The following is a 12,052-nucleotide window of genomic DNA, read 5'->3' as shown; positions in this document are numbered from 1 at the left end:
ATTTTTCCCAGTAGAATGACAACTCTCTGAGGGCAGGTGGTTTTGTGCTTTTTTGTTTTGTTTTGTTTTGTTTTTTGGTATTTATATCTCCAGTACTTACGATAGGGTCTGGCACACAGTAGGTGCTTCATTTACATTCACCGAATTGAAATAAGTGGTCTTATATTTGATTATAAATTCTGAGGGCAAAGATTAAATGTTATATTTCACTCTACCCTCCCCCTCCAAACAGTGTCTGATACTGAGCCTTCCTTTTCTGCAAACATTAGCAGAAGTGAGCTCAATAAATGTGTGTTGATTGATTTGTAGATTTGTGTCCATATGGTTGATCATATTGACCATTTGCAGGCTGATTGCCAAATAGTCAATCCTGTCTAATTGTTAAGACGACCAAAATAACTGAATTGCAGTCGTTCCAGTCATTCGTTGTCTTAATTGGCAATCGTCAACAACTGTCAACTGACAACCATGATGACAATAGAAGGCCAAACCAGCCATCATTTTAGTCAATTTGGTGTACCGTATGGCCTGACTACCTAATGATCAGAAAAGCATAGTTGTATCATCTCTGATCACAGACGGGTGGTTATCTCATATTATCATTCTATCCCAGAGGTAACTTCCTTTGCACAAATGGAGTTACTTATCCTGCCCGCCCCCCAGTAGTTATTTGGGAGGCAGAATGATATTGTGGCTAAAGAGCAAGCCTTGGAGCCAGGAAGTCCTGATTTCAAATTCTGCCTCTGACATATACTGGCTCTGTAATCATGCTAAGCTGCTTAACCTTTAAATGTCCCCAAGGCACTAGAATGCATACAAGTTTCCTGTCTGCATGAGCAGACAGAGTTCATAGACTGCCAGATGCCTGTAACAAAGGACCAAAAATCTGGGTGGAAAAAAATTTTAAATCAAACACTTATTGTTTGCAATTCTGTTCAATCCTACTTCCAATGTTCATTCTCTTGCTCCTCAAACAGACACAACCACTATTTATTGTTTCATTAATATAAATAATCAAAAGAATAGTTCTCCACTTAAGACCTCTTCCATTGTACCTTCATGGAACAGAAATGGTCAAGGGTTCTTGAAGGTCCTACCATGGTGGAAAGACTTTAAGAATGGGCCCAGCTGTCTTTCATGCAAGCACTCATTACCACATTGTCCCCCTTGCTAAGGGAGAGGGACACTATGAAGCTGATGAATATTTAAGGCACAGCAACTTTAACTAACAAGTAATAGAGGGATTATGCTTCTCTAAATGCACAGAGCCTGGCCCAGATGTGTTCCCTTGCCCAGAGGGAAAAGGGAAGGTCCAACATGAATGTTCAGCCCAGGGTGTGCCAGCACACATGTGCACATATGGCCTGTATTCTGTGTATGCCCATTGTGGTGATCTGCATGAATGGAAAGACTACCCATACTGACTAATGCCCAAGTATAGAGGTAATCACAGACTAATAGGAATATCATATCATTTTCATCTACTTTATCTCATTTTATTTTTCTGAGCAACCCAGTGATAAGATTGACAGAGATGATTTTTATCCCCATTTTACAGATAAGAAAATTGTCAGAGTCCAATAAGAACTGTCTGGCTTTTAATTAATAGGAAAAGAGATGCACTGATCTAATCAGATACATAGCTCCAGGCTAAAACTATTCACAGCTTTGTTGTCATTTATTGCCCCTATTTGGGAGTCTCTATACCCAATTGTGGTTATACCCCAAATCCAGGAAATACACATAGTAGTTGCATAAAAAGCCATAATTCCTATGGGGGTAAGCAGCTGACTGAACTCCCAAATACAGAAACCAGAGAGAATTTGAATGCCCCAGTGCCACAATACCATTTCCAAGAGTGTCCCATAACCTCAATTCCTAGATTCTCTATCTACCTAGTACCATAAGCCAGTTATTCAATCATATTATGATTGTCCACTTCATTCTGTCCTCTCCCCTTAAATGTTTTCACTACTACATTACAAAAGAGAAATCTTGATTCACTCAATACACTCACTCTCACCTCAATTGTTCCTGATAGACCCAGAGCAATGAAACCAACTAATACTTTCTCTAGGGAATTCTGTTTTTGCTGTTCTTCCTCTTTGTTCTATTGTTCTTCTTCCTAGCAGTGCTTTCAGAAACTGATGAAATGAGATTAAGTGACTTGGAAAAAAGTCATACACAGAGATTCAGAACCAGATCTCATGTCCCCAAAGTCTGCAGTGTGCCAGTATCATCATCATCATCATCATCATCATCATCATCATCATCTTAGTATTATCATTGCTTTTGTTGATGTTATCATTATTATTATTATTATATCAGGCAACAAAATCTAGCTCCTTCTCTACCTAAATAAATTAATTGATGCAAACAAATAAATGTTGTCCAGGTCCTTAAACTTCAGACAAATGATAGAATTCCAAGGTTGACATTTCTATTTCTGACTCACAGGAAGACACACTTGCAGACAGTTGACAAAAAATTGACTATAGCCAGAAACGGTCACTTATCCAGAAGTCTCAAGAATTGGGAGGGATCATGAAAATGGACTCACATTTAAAAAAAAGAGAATAAAGTCATGTATGCCATCAGTGTTCATATTACTATGGTTATATGATGTCCTGGCTTTTTCAGGCTCATTCATAGCTACTCATTCTTTTTTTAAACCCTTACCTTCCATCCTAGAATCAACTTTAAGTGTTGGTTCCAAGGCAGAATGGTGGTAAGGGCTAGCTAATCAGGGTTAAGTGACTTGTCACGGGTCACACAGCTAAGAAGTGTCTCAGGCTAGATGAGGATGTAAGTTTTGTCTTGAGTTAAGGATGGTGTTTTGTATTTAGCATGCCTAAAGCAAGAATCCAATCAAGCTTGAGTAAAGGCTTGTTAGAAACTACCGAGTTGCCCTTCGGTTCTGCCAACCTAATTCTAGCCCACTGATAATTTCTGGTCTTCAACAGCTCCCCAAGAATTTTAGGAATTCACATTCATACTTTGATCTTGGAGGGTTCTTAAATTTTATTTGCTCTAACTTGTATTTTCAGAAATGAAAAATCTTGAGAGTGAGATATAGAGCTGAGATTTTTACCTCTCTGCTTCAGAGGAAGGACTACATTTATAATGGAATGAACTTTGTTGAATTTCATAGCTAAGTCAAACCAGTTCTAAGTCAATAATAGAAGTCTTTGACCCTACAAAGGATATGAAATTGATACAAGATGGATAAAAGGGATGGATTTCCCATGGTTATTATCATGCAAGGTTAATGATCCTACCCCAAGAGCACCTTGGAAATGAGGTCAAGAGGAATGATCCTATACCCTAACTCTGACAATGACTAGTTTTGTGAATATATTAGTGTGTCTGTCAACAGTGAGTCAGTCAAAAAGAATTTATTAAATATTTTTTTCTGTGCCAAACACAAAAAAAATAATATTTAAATTATTTTTTCTGTACCAAGCCTATATACTCTGTATATGGCATATACAGAGTATATAGAAGGTAATCTGAGAAAGAATAGGATGACTAGGAAAGTGGAAGGGAAGAGCACCTGCAGAAAATAGGACTTGAACTTAACCCTTGAAGGAAGCCAGCTAAACCAAGAAGAAAAATGAAGGTTCAAAGCAGTCCAGGAATGGGAATCAGTTGGTCAAAAGCCAATGGCTTGTACATGGATTGCAAACAGAATGATTGAAAGTAAGCCATAGTGGCTGGATCATGAAGTCCCAAAAGTCATGTCAGAAGACTGGAAATGTAGAAAAGGGTCAGGTTTTGGAGAACATTAAATGTCAAACAGAGGAGCTTATTTTTGATCCAAGAAGTAATAGCCTTTGGAGAGCACCAAGCAAGGAGTATAACATGGTCAATCCTAATTTAGAAAAATCACTAAAGCAGCTTGGAGGAGGATGAATTAAGCCCTTATTCCCAGTTACTTACCATAAGTATGCTTAAAGCTATGTTGCTTCTTCTCTCAGGGTCTCAGTATAATCACTTTTAAAAAGTGAATAAACTTTTTACAACCTTCCTTATAGACCTCTTGTAAGGCAAATTTTATGAATTTTACAAGGCTCAACAAACACAAAGTTTTAAATATCAAAAGAGGGCGTGGGGGCGCTGCTTGGGGATTGCACAGGAGGGACCTCAGGGCCCACCTTCCACCTAGCCTAGCATCAGAGCCATGCCTTAGGCTCCAGGTGCTCATGCTTCTATTCAGCTCCAGAGATATCAAGCTCAGGAAGGATGGCAATGAGCAGTTACAGGAGATGCAAATTCAACACTCAGCAGCCTCCTGGATAGCCAAAGTAGTGGCAGCCCAGAATGATATTTCTAGTGATGGCATTACTTCAAATGTCCTCATTATTGGAGAGCTGCTGAAACAGGCTGATCTCCACATCTCTGAAGGTCTACACCCCCGGATAATAACAGAAGGGTTTGAAGCTGACAAGACGAAGGCACTCGGAGTCTTGGAACAAGTCAAAATCAGCAAGTAAATAAATAGAGAAATTCTCATAGATGTGGCCCGAGTATCACTGCACACCAAAGGCAATGCTGACCTGGCTGATATGCCGACCAAGGCAGTAGAAGACTCAATTTTGATTGTTAGAAAACTTGGTGAACCTATTGATCTTTTCATGGTAGAGATCATGGAGATGAAGCATAAATCAGAAATGGATACATCATTGATTAAAGGACTGGTTTTGGACCATGGTGCCAGGCATCCTGATATGAAGAATAGAGTAGAAGATACTTATATCTTTACATGCAATGTGTCATTAGAATATGAAAAAACAAAAGTGAATTCTGGATACTTTTTACAAGAGTGCAGAGGAGAGAGAGAAGCTAGTAAAAGCAAAAGGAAATTCATTGAAGATAGAGTAAAGAAAATAGTAGAACTGACAAGTGTCCAGTGATTCAGACAAAGGATTTGTTTTTATTAATCAAAATGGAATTGACCCATTTTCTCTAGATGCTCTTGCAAAAGAAGGTATAGTAGCCCTTCACAGAGCAAAAAAAAGGAATATGGAAAGATAGACCCTTGCATGTGGTGGAATTAAAAATAAGCCCAATGTCAAGGGAAGGGCCCATCTTGGAGTCCAAGCTATTACTGAAGCTTTGCTCATTATTCCCAAGGTTCTTGCTTCAGAACTCTGTTTTTGACCTTCAGGAAACATTAGTTAATGTACAGGCTGAACATGCAAAATGCAGGACAACTTTTTGGTGTTGATTTGAAGACAGATGAGGCATTATTGGCATTTGAGATAACTATTGTGTCAAGAAGCAGCTCCTTTACTCCTGCAATATAATTGCCACCAATATTCTCCTGATTCTTGAGATCATGTGTGCTGGAATGAAGTGACAAATCTCGTGCCAATTTTATGAGGAAAAATCCTATTGACGTAGACACATAGTACTGGAATATTTCTGGTAGAAGATGATCTTCATCCTCATTTGCACTATATTTATTAATGTTAGTTTCCCTCCCAACACCACTTTTACAGACTGACCAAAATGAATGCCATGACAAAAGCCAACTTTAGCTGCCTCGGACAAGCTCCAGGTGCACAAGAAGGAGTTATCTATGTAATACTCATATAGTCAGATCTTTGGAGAATCCTGGTCTGAAAGTAGTGAGTTTACAGAAACAGTATTTACTTCAGGAAAATATAAGGCAATGATAGCAAGGAATCCAAATGATATTTAACAGTATCATTCTGGCAAAAGAGTGGAATAAGGGCAGGGCCAAGATTAAAATTTTTCATCCAGTTAAGACATTCCAATGTTGGTCCAATGATCTCCTTTTTGTTCTGTTCTGAAAGAAGAAACATAGGAAGAAAATTGAGCCTCTTCTGTCATAATGCCCACTGCTTCTCTTTTGTTTTGTTCTTCTTATATCAAAGGCTATGCCTACCCTGGACCAAGCAGGAGAGTGATCCTTCTTCTGATCAACATAACAAACAAACAAAAAGTGATTTGAAACAGAACAGTGAAAGAAAAAACAGTCAGCTCTTGACCTTGTTAGGACGTCAAGAGTTAATAAGAATAAAAACTTTTCCCCTCTTTCCTCTTTCCATAGTAAGATATTTTTGTTCTCTGATTGTGGGATGGAGTAAATTGACTCATCCTCTACGAATTTGTTTAATACAATATGCCTTATTAATATTGGAATATTACTTCTACAGAGGAAAGTTAGGTAAAGACCAATAGATTCCCCATATACAGGATGTAGTTAGCCTAGATAATCTCAAAGATGTTCTGGGGTTCTATATATAGGTAGACTGAACTTGAATATTTGACACTACACTAAAACCAATTCTCCTGCCTTTTACTTTTTTCTGCTTCCTTCTCATCAATGTATAAAGATGAAAGAAGGCAGGATAATATGCACCAAAAAAACAATAGAGCTAGGGAAATGAGTTCGAAGAATCACATCCCAGTATTTTAATCAAATCAAGGAAGATGGAAACATTTTGTGATACAGCCCCAAAGGAAACCCTAATCAAAGCTAGAAAGTGAGTGATAAGAAAAGTAAGGAAGAAAAAAGACTGAAACTACCAAAGATTTCAGGAAGAAGAAAATTCAAAGACTTTGAACTTAAACAGATAAATCAAGAGGGAAAACAGTAACAGCTAATGGAAATATGGTCTTGATATCAATAATCAATCTGTTCAGACATCTATGAATCAAAACAAAGGAAAATGATTCAAAACTTCATAAGACAGAGTAAGATATGGAATTTAAGAGGAACATGGAGCTACATCACTGTTCTTGATTGGTTTGATAAATGCTTGCCTCAGTTTCCACTTCTGTAAAATGAGTTGGAAAAGGAAATGGGATATCTCTCCAATATCTCTGCCAAGAAAACCCCAAATAGAGTCACAAAGAATCAAACATGGCTGAAGCAACTAAGCAACAACGTATAATACATTCACACACGGAGGAGCAACTTATACCTCTAACATCATAAAATTGCTCATGTCTTCTACTTCAATTATCATGTTTCTTAATCTTGAACTTAGTGCTGCTTTCCACTCCATCAAATCTGACTATTTATTAGGGTCAACACAATCTCTTAAGATAACATCCACTGGGATGGTTGTAAGTCTTACAATGGCTCTTTTAGCCATTTCCATGATTCACTTTGGGTGAAGGGGAGATGACATAGTTAATAAGCCTCTGTTCCATGGTAGAGGTTGCAGCTCCTTCAGGTTGCTCTGTCATGTTTCTTTTTTTTAAGCCCTTAACTTCTGTGTACTGGCTCCTTGGTGGAAGAGTGGTAAGGGTGGGCAATGGGAGTCAAGTGACTTGCCCAGGGTCACACAGTTGGGGAGTGTCTGAGGCTGGATTTGAATCTAGGACCTCCCATCTCTAGGCCTGACTCTCAATCCACTGAGCTCCCCAGCTGTCCCTCTGTCATGTTTCTTAAGTACTATCTATGACAGTGAAGGCAAACCTTTTAGAGATGGAGTGCCAGGCCTTGTCCCCACCCTACACCCCAGACCAAGTTCTGAGAGGGGACAAAAGATACTCCCATTGGGCTGCTGGGCAGATGGGCGGGTGATGAGAAGTGCATGTGGAGAAGAGGAGGCCCTTCTCCAACCCCACCACAGTAATCACCTTCCCCATAGACTCAGCAGGCTGCATCTGCACTGTACCCTCACACAGCATGTGAGCCCCCTCCTCCCAGTGCCTTACCCCAGACAGGGGAGGGAAGAAGTGCTCCCATTGGGCTGCTGGGCAGAGGATGAGGAAAGTGAGAAATGTCCTCAGGTGCATGGAGGGGGGGAGGAGAACAGTTCTGCCCCAAGTACCTCTGGCTTTCTAGTAACAAACTCTGGCAGGTGGCTAAAAGCATGCCTCAGAGAGAGCTCTGTGTGCCCTTTATGGCACACATGCCATAGGTTCACCATCACAGATCGAGGACTTTTCCTTCTGCTTAGAAAAGGCTATACCAGGAGCAAGAGGCTCTGGTTTAGATCAGAACTGAACTTTTCTATTAGCAGTTTTGTTGTCATCATTGATATTCCAGAGAATGCTTCATATTTCATCCATATGCTTATCCAGGCTATATTGTCAACCACTCAGGCTTGCATTCTTTGATCCAGCACCTCCACTTCCATTCTCTTGTTCTGGTCTCAAGAGCCAGTTAGATTATTGTTAGTGTGTTACCATTGTTCTTGGAAAGGTAATGGCTTCCCTTTGAATCAATTCATGTTCCTGAAACTTTCCAGACATGCCTTTCATTAAACATCACTCCAGAATATTTTTTGTTTCACCCATTAGAATATAAGATTCTTGAGATCAGAAGCTCTCTCCCATTTTATTGTATTTTTTTATTTGTATTCTTAGCACTTACCCCAGTGTTTTAATGCATCTTATTCCTTTTTTCCAAACTTTTTTCTGAACCTCTTACTTTAAGACATCTGTCACCCCAATTGTGGTAATGAAGCCATTTTTGCTTTTATGATTTCTCATATCCCTCTAAGACAAATCTCTTTGTGTCTGTACTTCCTTCAAATAGTTAGGAGACTAAGAGACACTATGGAAAAGAAAAAAACTTTAATCTCAATCCAGCAGATTTGTTTTTTTTTTCAAGATAGTAACTGCTCCAATGGTTGGAGAATCATTAGAGATATGAGAATCTTTGTCTCACAACCTTAGTAGCACCTCACAGCCTGGTCCCTCTCTGACCTTACAACCTGATTAACTTCTCAGCATTATCAGTGGAGATAAACCCTAAAAAATCCATCTGTGCCATCTTATAAAGACTAAATCTGCCTCTCTGAAACTTCTATCCATTACTCCTAATTCATCCCTCTGGGGCCACACAGAAGGGTGGAAGCAGAATGGATGGAAATTACAGAGAGGCATATTTAGGCTTGATGGGTGGAAAAATTTCCTAGCAATTAGAGCTATTCAAGGGTGGAATGGGCTGCCTTGGGAGACAGCGGGTTCTCCTTCACTGGAGGTCTTCAAGCAAAGGCTGGATGAGCACATGTCAGAAATGTTGTAGAGAGGACACTCATTCTGGTACAGGCAAGACTAGATAGCCTCTGAGATTCATTCTAAGTATAAGTGTCACCACACTGATTATAGCATCAGGCAGCTAAAGAATTGTAAAATTAGTGCCCTAGATTATATTTTCAATTTTGGCTGAATATTCCACTTGCCTGATTTCATTTAGACCTGCTCCTTTGAGCCTATGCTAAATATTAAATCTCTATTAACTTATGAGCTAAGCTGCTCTAGCTCAATTTCATTATCTCATTTACAGATTAGACATAACCACGGTTCTAATGGAAATTTAAAGTAGGCTCTGGTCAGTCATGTGTTATAAGGAGGCGGGGGGAACCACATTACTAGGATCACATGAAATCATTTATATTCCTTTGCACTTATATTCCTTTATATTCCATTTATTTTCCTTATAAATCCTTTGGACTTATATTCCAGTGTCCTATTAAGTCTGATTTTTGTCTGACTAAGCTTTTTTTTTTTTTGTCATTGATACAAGTCAAGAAAGAGGGAAGAAATGAGACAGTATACAAGAAGGATTAGATTTAAAGTGAAATGACCTAGTGTCAGATCATATATTTGCTATCTGCTAGCTATTTGACTTTGAATGTGTCACTTAACCTCTCTTGAACTCAAAGTCTATAAAGCTTACCTTGTCCAAATCCTAAAATCAAAGAAATTTTAATTTTTTTAGGAAACAAGAGACAAAGGAAAGGTGGCTCCTCTTGGAGTAATGGCAAAAGTTATTCTCTTGAGAACTGAGTCCTGTGTTTTAGAGAGAGCTATATTATCATTAATCTATAATAGTTAATTCACCTTTGTGAGTGTTGGTTCCATCATTTGTATGATAGTTACACCTAATCTTAAGGTTGGCATATACCTGAGAGGTCTTCTCATTTAGACAAACTAGACTCGAAATCATCTCTACAGCATCCCTCATTGAGTGGTCATCTCTGCCTGAATGTGATAGAGAAGTGACAGAATGATGGAGGACCTGCAACCCCAGAGGTAGGCCATTCCACTTTGGGAAGTTAGTGTGATATGGAAGGTAGAAAGTTGAACTTGGGGTTAGAAAGATCTGGTATGAATCCTCTCCTATATTTATTAGTTGTTCTGCAAATCATCTAACCTCTTTAGACCATGGTTTTCTCAGTTATAAAATAAAGCAGTTAGACCTAAACTTTAAGGATCCTTCCACTTCTAAATCAATAATCCTCTAAAATCCAAATTTTAGTAACTTTTTCCTTATCATAAAGTTAAATCTGCCTCTTTACAACTCTTACACATTGTTGTTAAGAGTCCTTTTAAATTTATACATTCTGAGGAGAAACACAGAAGAAAAACAACTACTTGAACACATGGGCTGATGGGGTTATTATTGGGGATGTGGATGCTGATATCTCTAGCTCAACTATCAATAATGTGGAATTAGGTCTTGATCAATGATACATATAAAACCCAGTGGAATTGTGCGTTGGCTAAGTGGGGTTAGGTGGGTTTCAGGAAGAGAGAAAAAACATGAAACATGTAACTAGGGGAAAACATTCAAAATAAAAATTAAAAAAAATTTATACATTCTCTGAATCATGCCAGTAAATCTAAATGGCTCCTTAGCCTCCTTACTATTTCTAGTATCTCATACAAATTATCATTTGACAGTTGAGATCTCCAGCCTACCTTTACAACCCTTAGTCCCCTTCATGCATTTCACAGTCTAGTAAATCTGGCTTGCTGTTACTCACCTATAACACTTCTATCTCTGTACCTTGGCACAGGTCCTCCCCTTCCTCATCATTCAGCTCTTTTCACTCTGCCTCCAGTTTTCTTCAAAGCTCAGTTCAGTTGTCTTCTACAAGAGGTCTTTCCTGTTCCGTAGAGTTGCTAGCAACCTTTAAAAAACAAACAAAAAGAAATCTTGCATGAACTGTTTATCTGATATATATTTTGTATATATTTATATGTGCCTAAGTAGGTGCTTCACTCCCATCACCAAAGCTGCCCAACAGAGTTTTCTATTTCTGTGAGTAGAAACTTCACTTTTGGTTTTGGGTCTCTAGCTTCTGACTATGCCTGGCACATGATAGGTAAGTGCCTAGAGCAGTCTATGATTCAGCTGTCCCAGGCCTTTCTCCTTTTCCACAAAGTTAGGGTGATTTAAAGCTTAACTACATCCAAAAGTCATGATAGCTGCCATGGCAGACTTCCTATCTGAAAAGCCAAGGAAAATGAGTACCAAAGGCTCTCGACTCTTCACCCAGCATGCTGCCTTGGGGGATGGTTGGACAAGGGATGTGGAGGTAGGTTGGTATGGCAAGAGATAGCTAGGCAGGGATTGAGAAAGGTCCTAGTTCAAATCCAGTCTCAGACACTCACTAGATCTGTAACCCAGGAAAAGTCACTTAACCTCTGGGTTTAGTTCCTCAACTGCAAGATGGAAACAAAGGGTTTCTTTGAGGATTAAATGAGACTTTACTTATAAAGGGCTTAGCACAGTGCCTGGTATATAATTGGTGCTTAATAAATGCCTATATCTTCCTTTGTTATGTTCACTTTATCCTTGACTAAATTGCTCTAATCTTTCCATCCTTTTCTCTTCTAAGCTTGACTTTATGCACCAATAAACTATTTGAACCCATCTACCTATTGCTCCCTACTATTCACAGAAACCCTGCCCTAAATTTATGTGACTTTAGTTATTTAACAACTGCTTTTTTTTTTAACTGATGTAATCATTATTAGCTATTGTTTCTGTATCTTAGCTTGGTGCATAAAGTAATACTTTGGGATTTAGTAAGTCTTGGAAACAAGTTTTGCCTCAAGCTCTTACTAGCTGAAAGACCCTGTGAAAGTCAGGTAGCTTTCTTAACCTCAGTATACTCATCTTTAAAATAGGGATGACAATAACTTCAGTGCATAACTCACAGAATTATTGGGACAATCAAATGACATTACAGGTATAAAGTACTTTGCAAATCTGAAAGTGCTATATGGATGGCAGATAGTTGTATTTGTAGTTATTCTTATCACTTCTCCTAAC

At 38.7% G+C, this 12,052-nt stretch overlaps 1 pseudogene; it reads left to right on the top strand.

The window, feature by feature from the left end:
* The first annotated feature begins 3,946 nt into the window (after positions 1–3,946).
* Positions 3,947–5,160, top strand: LOC123233474 (annotated as a pseudogene).
* The last annotated feature ends 6,892 nt before the right edge of the window (positions 5,161–12,052 follow it).

The sequence above is a fragment of the Gracilinanus agilis genome, chromosome 2 (genome assembly GCF_016433145.1).
Source record: "Gracilinanus agilis isolate LMUSP501 chromosome 2, AgileGrace, whole genome shotgun sequence".
NCBI lineage: Eukaryota > Metazoa > Chordata > Mammalia > Didelphimorphia > Didelphidae > Gracilinanus > Gracilinanus agilis.
The sequence above is the reverse complement of the archived record's forward strand: the minus strand, read 5'-3'. Positions and strand labels throughout refer to the sequence as shown.